Source organism: Palaemon carinicauda, chromosome 23 (assembly GCF_036898095.1).
Source record: "Palaemon carinicauda isolate YSFRI2023 chromosome 23, ASM3689809v2, whole genome shotgun sequence".
NCBI classification, from domain to species: domain Eukaryota; kingdom Metazoa; phylum Arthropoda; class Malacostraca; order Decapoda; family Palaemonidae; genus Palaemon; species Palaemon carinicauda.
Window position 1 is genome coordinate 96,741,907 of NC_090747.1, and position 7,936 is coordinate 96,749,842.

Genomic DNA, 7,936 nt, shown 5'->3' on the forward strand with positions numbered 1-7,936 from the left:
GCCACCCGTTGAGATACTACCACTAGAGAGTTATGTGATTCTTTGACTGGCCAACTGGCCAGACAGTACTGCATTGAATCCTTCTCTCTAGTTAAGGTTCACTTTCCCTTTGCCTACACATACACCGAGTGGTCTGGCCTATTCTTTACAGATTCTCCTCTGTCATCCATCACCTGACAACACTGAGATTACCAAACAATTCTTCTTCACCCAAGGGGTTAAATACTGCACTGTAATTGTTCAGTGGCTACTTTCCTCTTGGTAAGGGCAGAAGAGACTCTTTAGCTATGGTAAGCAGCTCTTCTAGGAGAAGGACACTCCAAAATCAAACCATTGTTCTCTAGTCCTGGGTAGTGCCATAGCCTCTGTACCATGGTCTTCCACAGTCTTGGGTTAGAGTTCTCTTTCTTGAGGGTACACTCGAGCACACTATTCTATCCCGGTTCTCTTCCTCTTGTTTTGTTAAAGTTTTCATAGTTTATAAAGGAAATATTTAAATGTCGTTGTTCTTAAAATGTTATTTTTCCTTGTTTCCTTTCCTCACTGGGCTATTTTCCCTGGTGGGGCCCCTGGGCTTATAGCATCTTGCTTTTCCAATTAGGGTTGTAGCTTGGCAATTAATAATAATAATAATAATAATAATAATAATAATAACAAAAACAACAATAACAACAACAACAACAACAACAATAATAATAATAATATCTAAAAGGAATCACAATGCCGCGATTTATTTTAGGGTATAACGAATGGACTGATTTGATTACTACGGGACTTCAAGGTTGGTCCCGGAAACATCTCAAGCGGATTTCCTGGCTAATGTCTCCCCCTACACTTATTATCGTGAGTCACTTGGTAGACATAGATGATAGCCATTTTCAAAACTTGGCCATATTCTTATTTTTTTCCCCAAAACTAAGACTAAAGTAAAAAATAATATATTTTCGATAATTTATTCACAGATCTTTTTTTCCTTTTTTTCTTTTACCAAACTATGACTATTTTAGCAAAAATAATATATTTCTATATTAGTTTCGCACAGATTTTTTTTTTTAATTTACAAAACTATGACTATTTTAACAAAAATAATATACTTTCAATGTCATCTTCGCAAACATTTTTTTAACGAAACTATGACTACTTATGTAAAAATATATTTTCTATATCATCTTCGCACAAAGGCTAACCGATATAGGAAAATAGTATTTCCACAAAAAGTTGTAAATATCTTTCCGAATTTAATCACCTTATGTGTATTTGAAAGATTTTGCAGTACGATAAAGGTTTAAAGGTTGCTCATGAATAGCTGAGGCCAGGAACGGTGACAACACTCTTGCAGAATAATGTCATAGAGACTGATCATATATACATGTGATCAGCGCCCAAGCCCCTTCACCAACGCTAGGACCAGGGAGTTCCAGGCAAAGGTTGCTGATGACTCAGCAGTTAGACTTATAGGCTCCCTCAAACGCCACATCCTTAGTTCACAAGGATGGTGAGGTTGCAGACACTACAAGAAACTATCGGACTTGAGCGGGTCTGGAACCCCAGTCCAGCAGATCCACAGGCAGGGACGTTTCCAGTATGCTACTACAATGGAATGTTGAAAGCCATAACATCGGTAAAATTTTTTCCATGTCTATTTACAAAGATTGCCAAAAACATTCAATACGTCAATAAATTATACATTATTATATCAACTGTTATTTACAAAATACCTAAAAGTAACTTTACCATCTTAAGTAACACAATCTTATGCATAGCTTATATTCAAACCAAATTCTAAATATACTAGTATTAAAATAATGAGTAATAAGAAATTAACCGATTCTTTCTTCCGATGCTACATCTCATTTTTTATTCATCTTTCTGGCAATAAAATCTTTATCTGTATTTTCTCTTACTCAGTTGGCTCACTGGCTCCATCGTCTCACACAGTTCCAGACTAACAGGGATAATCCACTCTCTCTCTCTCTCTCTCTCTCTCTCTCTCTCTCTCTCTCTCTCTCAAATTTGTATATAGCCGTCATGCAAGCTTTTAAAACACTTGGTTCAGAGTTTCTGCACTTATCATCCTCTAAATCATTATTATTGATAAATATCATTATAAATCGATATTACTATCAACACTTTTATCATTATCACTACTGGATTATTTTCGAGGAGTCAAAAAGATTCCATAGACGATAATGGCCTTTGATGAACTTATTAATGAAGAACAATGGAGAAAATAATACAAGAAAAAACTATTTGGAAAAGTCTCATTAAGAACGGTGACCCAAATAGGGATAAAGCTGTGAAGAATAGAAAAAATAGTACACTTTGATAGACATTAAAAGGCAATACGAGTTAAAATGCATGTGAAAATCTATAAAAAAAAAAAAATGGCGTATAGCCACAAAATACATAAAATTGAAACTAAAACATCCAAGTAAATGGATAGCGTTCTAAAGTTAAGCCACAAGCACGTGATAGTCGAAACTGCAGAGGGCTGCGGTATCGAAATTAAGGGACAAAGAAAGTTGAATGATTGATTGCATGAAGGTTATCTGGCGTCGCAACTGCCAGGGTCATTGACGTAATAAAGATAGGAGAACGATTAAAGCAAGGTTCACATCATCTGCTCCATGAACCATAATAACAACAACAACAACAACAACAATAATAATAATAATAATAATAATAATAATAATAATAAAATTAAATGAATCTTGAGGAATACGGCTTTTAAACCCCAGTAAATACAATCACCGAACGGGAGAAGCAACAAGTAATTAGACAAGGGAACCTGATGGGCTGAAAGGGATAAGAAATCAAAATCCTCTTAACATTTACCTTGTGAGAGAGACGATGGCGGATGGAGAGGAAGCTTTAGAGGCTGTATCACGCACCAATTTCTTGTTGACTTGTCCTGCGAGGAGAATTAGGATCTTAAGATAGAGCTTGTTTAAATCTAGATTTTCAATATAACTGGTGATTTATATATGAAGTCAAAATAGGAGAAATTATAATTTGTAGAAAATTATTATCAAGTCATTAAAATTCTCGTAAATAATTTAGTTATATTCAATTCCTTGTTGACATGTCCTACGAGGAAGAATGAGGATCTTAAGAAAGAGCTTGTTTAAATCTAGCGTTTCCTTATTACTGTTTATTTATATATAAAGTCTAAATAGGAGAAATTATAATTTCTAGAAAATAATTTAGTTATATTCAATTCCTTGTTGACATGTCCTACGAGGAAGAATGAGGATCTTAAGAAAGAGCTTGTTTAAATCTAGCGTTTCCTTATTACTGTTTATTTATATATAAAGTCTAAATAGGAGAAATTATAATTTCTAGAAAATAATTTAGTTATATTCAATTCCTTGTTGACATGTCCTACGAGGAAGAATGAGGATCTTAAGAAAGAGCTTGTTTAAATCTAGCGTTTCCTTATTACTGTTTATTTATAAATAAAGTCTAAATAGGAGAAATTATAATTTCTAGAAAATAATTTAGTTATATTCAATTCCTTGTTGACATGTCCTACGAGGAAGAATGAGGATCTTAAGAAAGAGCTTGTTTAAATCTAGCGTTTCCTTATTACTGTTTATTTATAAATAAAGTCTAAATAGGAGAAATTATAATTTTTAGAAAATAATTTAGTTATATTCAATTCCTTGTTGACATGTCCTACGAGGAAGAATGAGGATCTTAAGAAAGAGCTTGTTTAAATCTAGCGTTTCCTTATTACTGTTTATTTATATATAAAGTCTAAATAGCAGAAATTATAATTTCTAGAAAATAATTTAGTTATATTCAATTCCTTGTTGACATGTCCTACGAGGAAGAATGAGGATCTTAAGAAAGAGCTTGTTTAAATCTAGCGTTTCCTTATTACTGTTTATTTATATATAAAGTCTAAATAGGAGAAATTATAATTTCTAGAAAATAATTTAGTTATATTCAATTCCTTGTTGACATGTCCTACGAGGAAGAATGAGGATCTTAAGAAAGAGCTTGTTTAAATCTAGCGTTTCCTTATTACTGTTTATTTATATATAAAGTCTAAATAGGAGAAATTATAATTTCTAGAAAATAATTTAGTTATATTCAATTCCTTGTTGACATGTCCTACGAGGAAGAATGAGGATCTTAAGAAAGAGCTTGTTTAAATCTAGCGTTTCCTTATTACTGTTTATTTATATATAAAGTCTAAATAGGAGAAATTATAATTTCTAGAAAATAATTTAGTTATATTCAATTCCTTGTTGACATGTCCTACGAGGAAGAATGAGGATCTTAAGAAAGAGCTTGTTTAAATCTAGCGTTTCCTTATTACTGTTTATTTATATATAAAGTCTAAATAGGAGAAATTATAATTTCTAGAAAATAATTTAGTTATATTCAATTCCTTGTTGACATGTCCTACGAGGAAGAATGAGGATCTTAAGAAAGAGCTAGTTTAAATCTAGCGTTTCCTTATTACTGTTTATTTATATATAAAGTCTAAATAGGAGAAATTATAATTTCTAGAAAATAATTTAGTTATATTCAATTCCTTGTTGACATGTCCTACGAGGAAGAATGAGGATCTTAAGAAAGAGCTTGTTTAAATCTAGCGTTTCCTTATTACTGTTTATTTATATATAAAGTCTAAATAGGAGAAATTATAATTTCTAGAAAATAATTTAGTTATATTCAATTCCTTGTTGACATGTCCTACGAGGAAGAATGAGGATCTTAAGAAAGAGCTTGTTTAAATCTAGCGTTTCCTTATTACTGTTTATTTATATATAAAGTCTAAATAGGAGAAATTATAATTTCTAGAAAATAATTTAGTTATATTCAATTCCTTGTTGACATGTCCTACGAGGAAGAATGAGGATCTTAAGAAAGAGCTTGTTTAAATCTAGCGTTTCCTTATTACTGTTTATTTATATATAAAGTCTAAATAGGAGAAATTATAATTTCTAGAAAATAATTTAGTTATATTCAATTCCTTGTTGACATGTCCTACGAGGAAGAATGAGGATCTTAAGAAAGAGCTTGTTTAAATCTAGCGTTTCCTTATTACTGTTTATTTATAAATAAAGTCTAAATAGGAGAAATTATAATTTCTAGAAAATAATTTAGTTATATTCAATTCCTTGTTGACATGTCCTACGAGGAAGAATGAGGATCTTAAGAAAGAGCTTGTTTAAATCTAGCGTTTCCTTATTACTGTTTATTCATATATAAAGTCTAAATAGGAGAAATTATAATTTTTAGAAAATAATTTAGTTATATTCAATTCCTTGTTGACATGTCCTACGAGGAAGAATGAGGATCTTAAGAAAGAGCTTGTTTAAATCTAGCGTTTCCTTATTACTGTTTATTTATATATAAAGTCTAAATAGGAGAAATTATAATTTCTAGAAAATAATTTAGTTATATTCAATTCCTTGTTGACATGTCCTACGAGGAAGAATGAGGATCTTAAGAAAGAACTCGTTTAAATCTAGCTTTTCATTATTAGGCCTACATTAGATTTATATACCAAGTCTAAATAGGAGAAATTATAATTTATAGAAAATAATTATCAAGTCATATTAAATTTCTTGTTGACATGTCCTGCGAAGAAGAATGAGAATATTAAGAAAGAGCTAGTGCAAATATAGCTTTAGATTATAACTTTTAATTTACTAACTACTGCGAAGAAGAATGAGAATATTAAGAAAGAGCTAGTGCAAATATAGCTTTAGATTATAACTTTTAATTTACTAACTACGTAAAAATAGGATAAATTATCAATCTCCTTTTTTATGTACATGCTATAATAAATAGAAAATAACTATTAAATATCCAAAATCTTGTTGACATGTCCTGCGAGGAAGAATGGTGTCTTGAGAAAAGAGCAAGCTCTCTGTTTAAAGGTTAAAGGTGTCTGGTTTCAATTCCACTTTCATCAGAATAGATGCTCACCAGAACGTCAGCCGGGCAAGACCAAACCCCCACTGTGGTGACCAACTACAGCAGTGGTCTCATCAGCAAGCAGCTTCAACTTACGGTCCCCGGGCGGGGATCGATCTGCTGCCATGCGAATGCTAGGCGAATACGTTACCACTGTACTATAATCAATTCATTTTAGTGAGGCAGATTTGCACTGACTCGCAGGGGTGCCCTTTTCGCTTGGAAAAGTTTCCTGATCGCTGATTGGTTGGACAAGATAATTCTAACCAATCAGATAGCACAAAACATTTCCGAGCTAAAAGGGCACCCCTGTTAGTCGAGTGCAAGTGCGCCTCATTAAAAAAAAAATTGAGAATAGCTCTTAATAAAAACAGTTGATTTAAATATGTCAAAATAGGACAACTTATCCACACTTTTAAGATACATGTTATAATATGTAGAAAATAATTATTAAGTCCTATTCAATTTTTTATTGGCTTGTCCTGCGAAGATGAATGAGGATCTTGAGAAGAAAGCGCAAGTTCTCTGTTTAAATAGAGCTTTTCATCATAAGAGTTAATTCACATTTATGTTTATTCAAAAAGGAACAATGGGAGTTTGTTTCTAACTAAGGAAAAATAAGAAACAGATCGCTTCCAAGTAAAGAAAAATAAGAAAAAGTTCGTTTTTAAGTAAGGAAAAATAAGATACAGTTCGTTTCTTAGTAATGAAAAATAAGAAGCAGTTCGTTTCTAAGTAGAGAAAAATAAGAAACTGTTTTTAAGTAAAGAAAATTCACAAGCAGTTCGTTTCTAAGGAAAAATATGAAACAGTTTGTTTATATATAAGGAAAAATAAGAAACGCTTCGTTTCTAAGTAAGGAAGCGTTTCTAAGTAAGGAAAAATAAGAAACGCTTCGTTTCTAAGTAAGGAAGCGTTTCTAAGTAAGGAAAAATAAGAAACGCTTCGTTTCTAAGTAAGGAAGCGTTTCTAAGTAAGGAAAAATAAGAAACGCTTCGTTTCTAAGTAAGGAAAAATAAGAAAAAATTTGTTTCTAAGTAAGGAAAAATAAGAAAAAATTCGTTTCTAAGTAAAAAAAAAAGTAAAAGAAAATTGTTTTTTTTCTGAGTCAAAAAAAAATAAGAAACACTTCGTTTCTAAGTAAAGAAAAAAACCAGTTCGTTTCTAAGTAAGGAAAAATAAGAAAACTTCGTATCTGAGTAAGGAAAAATAAGAAACAATTTGTTTCTAAGTATGGAAAAATAAGAAAACTTCGTTTCTAAGTAAGGAAAAATAAGCAGACTTCGTTTCTGAGTAAGGAAAAATAAGAAAACTTCGTTTCTGAGTATGGAAAAATTAAGAAACACTGTTTCTAAGTAAGGAAAAATAAGAAAAATTCGTTTCTGAGTAAGGGAAAATATGAAACACTTTGTTTCTAAGTAAGGAAAAATAAGCAAACTTCGAATAAGAAAATTTCGTTTCTGAGTAAGGAAAAATAAGAAACACTTTGTTTCTAAATAAGGAAAAATAAGAGACCACAATTTCATTTATTCGACTTCTCATGAAGATTGTACTAAAATACAAGATTCATTTTTTATTAACAAAGGAAGTAAAATCTACAAGTTTAGAAAACCTACGAAAAAAAACGAGTAAAAAAATTGTTTTCCATGACATGACATTCAGGTGTTTTGACAAAAAAACATTCAGAAAAAAAAAGACTCATTTGGCAGCAAACTATGTCGAATGCTACAGTTACACACAGCTATTTCTGTTCTTTCTTTTCTTTTGTCAACCAGGTGGCCTATCACTCATTCTGACTATTTCACTCAAAGGCTTAGCCAAAACACAGATCTCAGTGTTATGAAATGTGAACATCTCCCCTATATAATAAAAAAACAAGTGTCAGCTATGATATATATATATATATATATATATATATATATATATATATACTGTATATATATATACTGTATATATATATACATGTATATATATATATATATATATATATATCTGTCCTTTA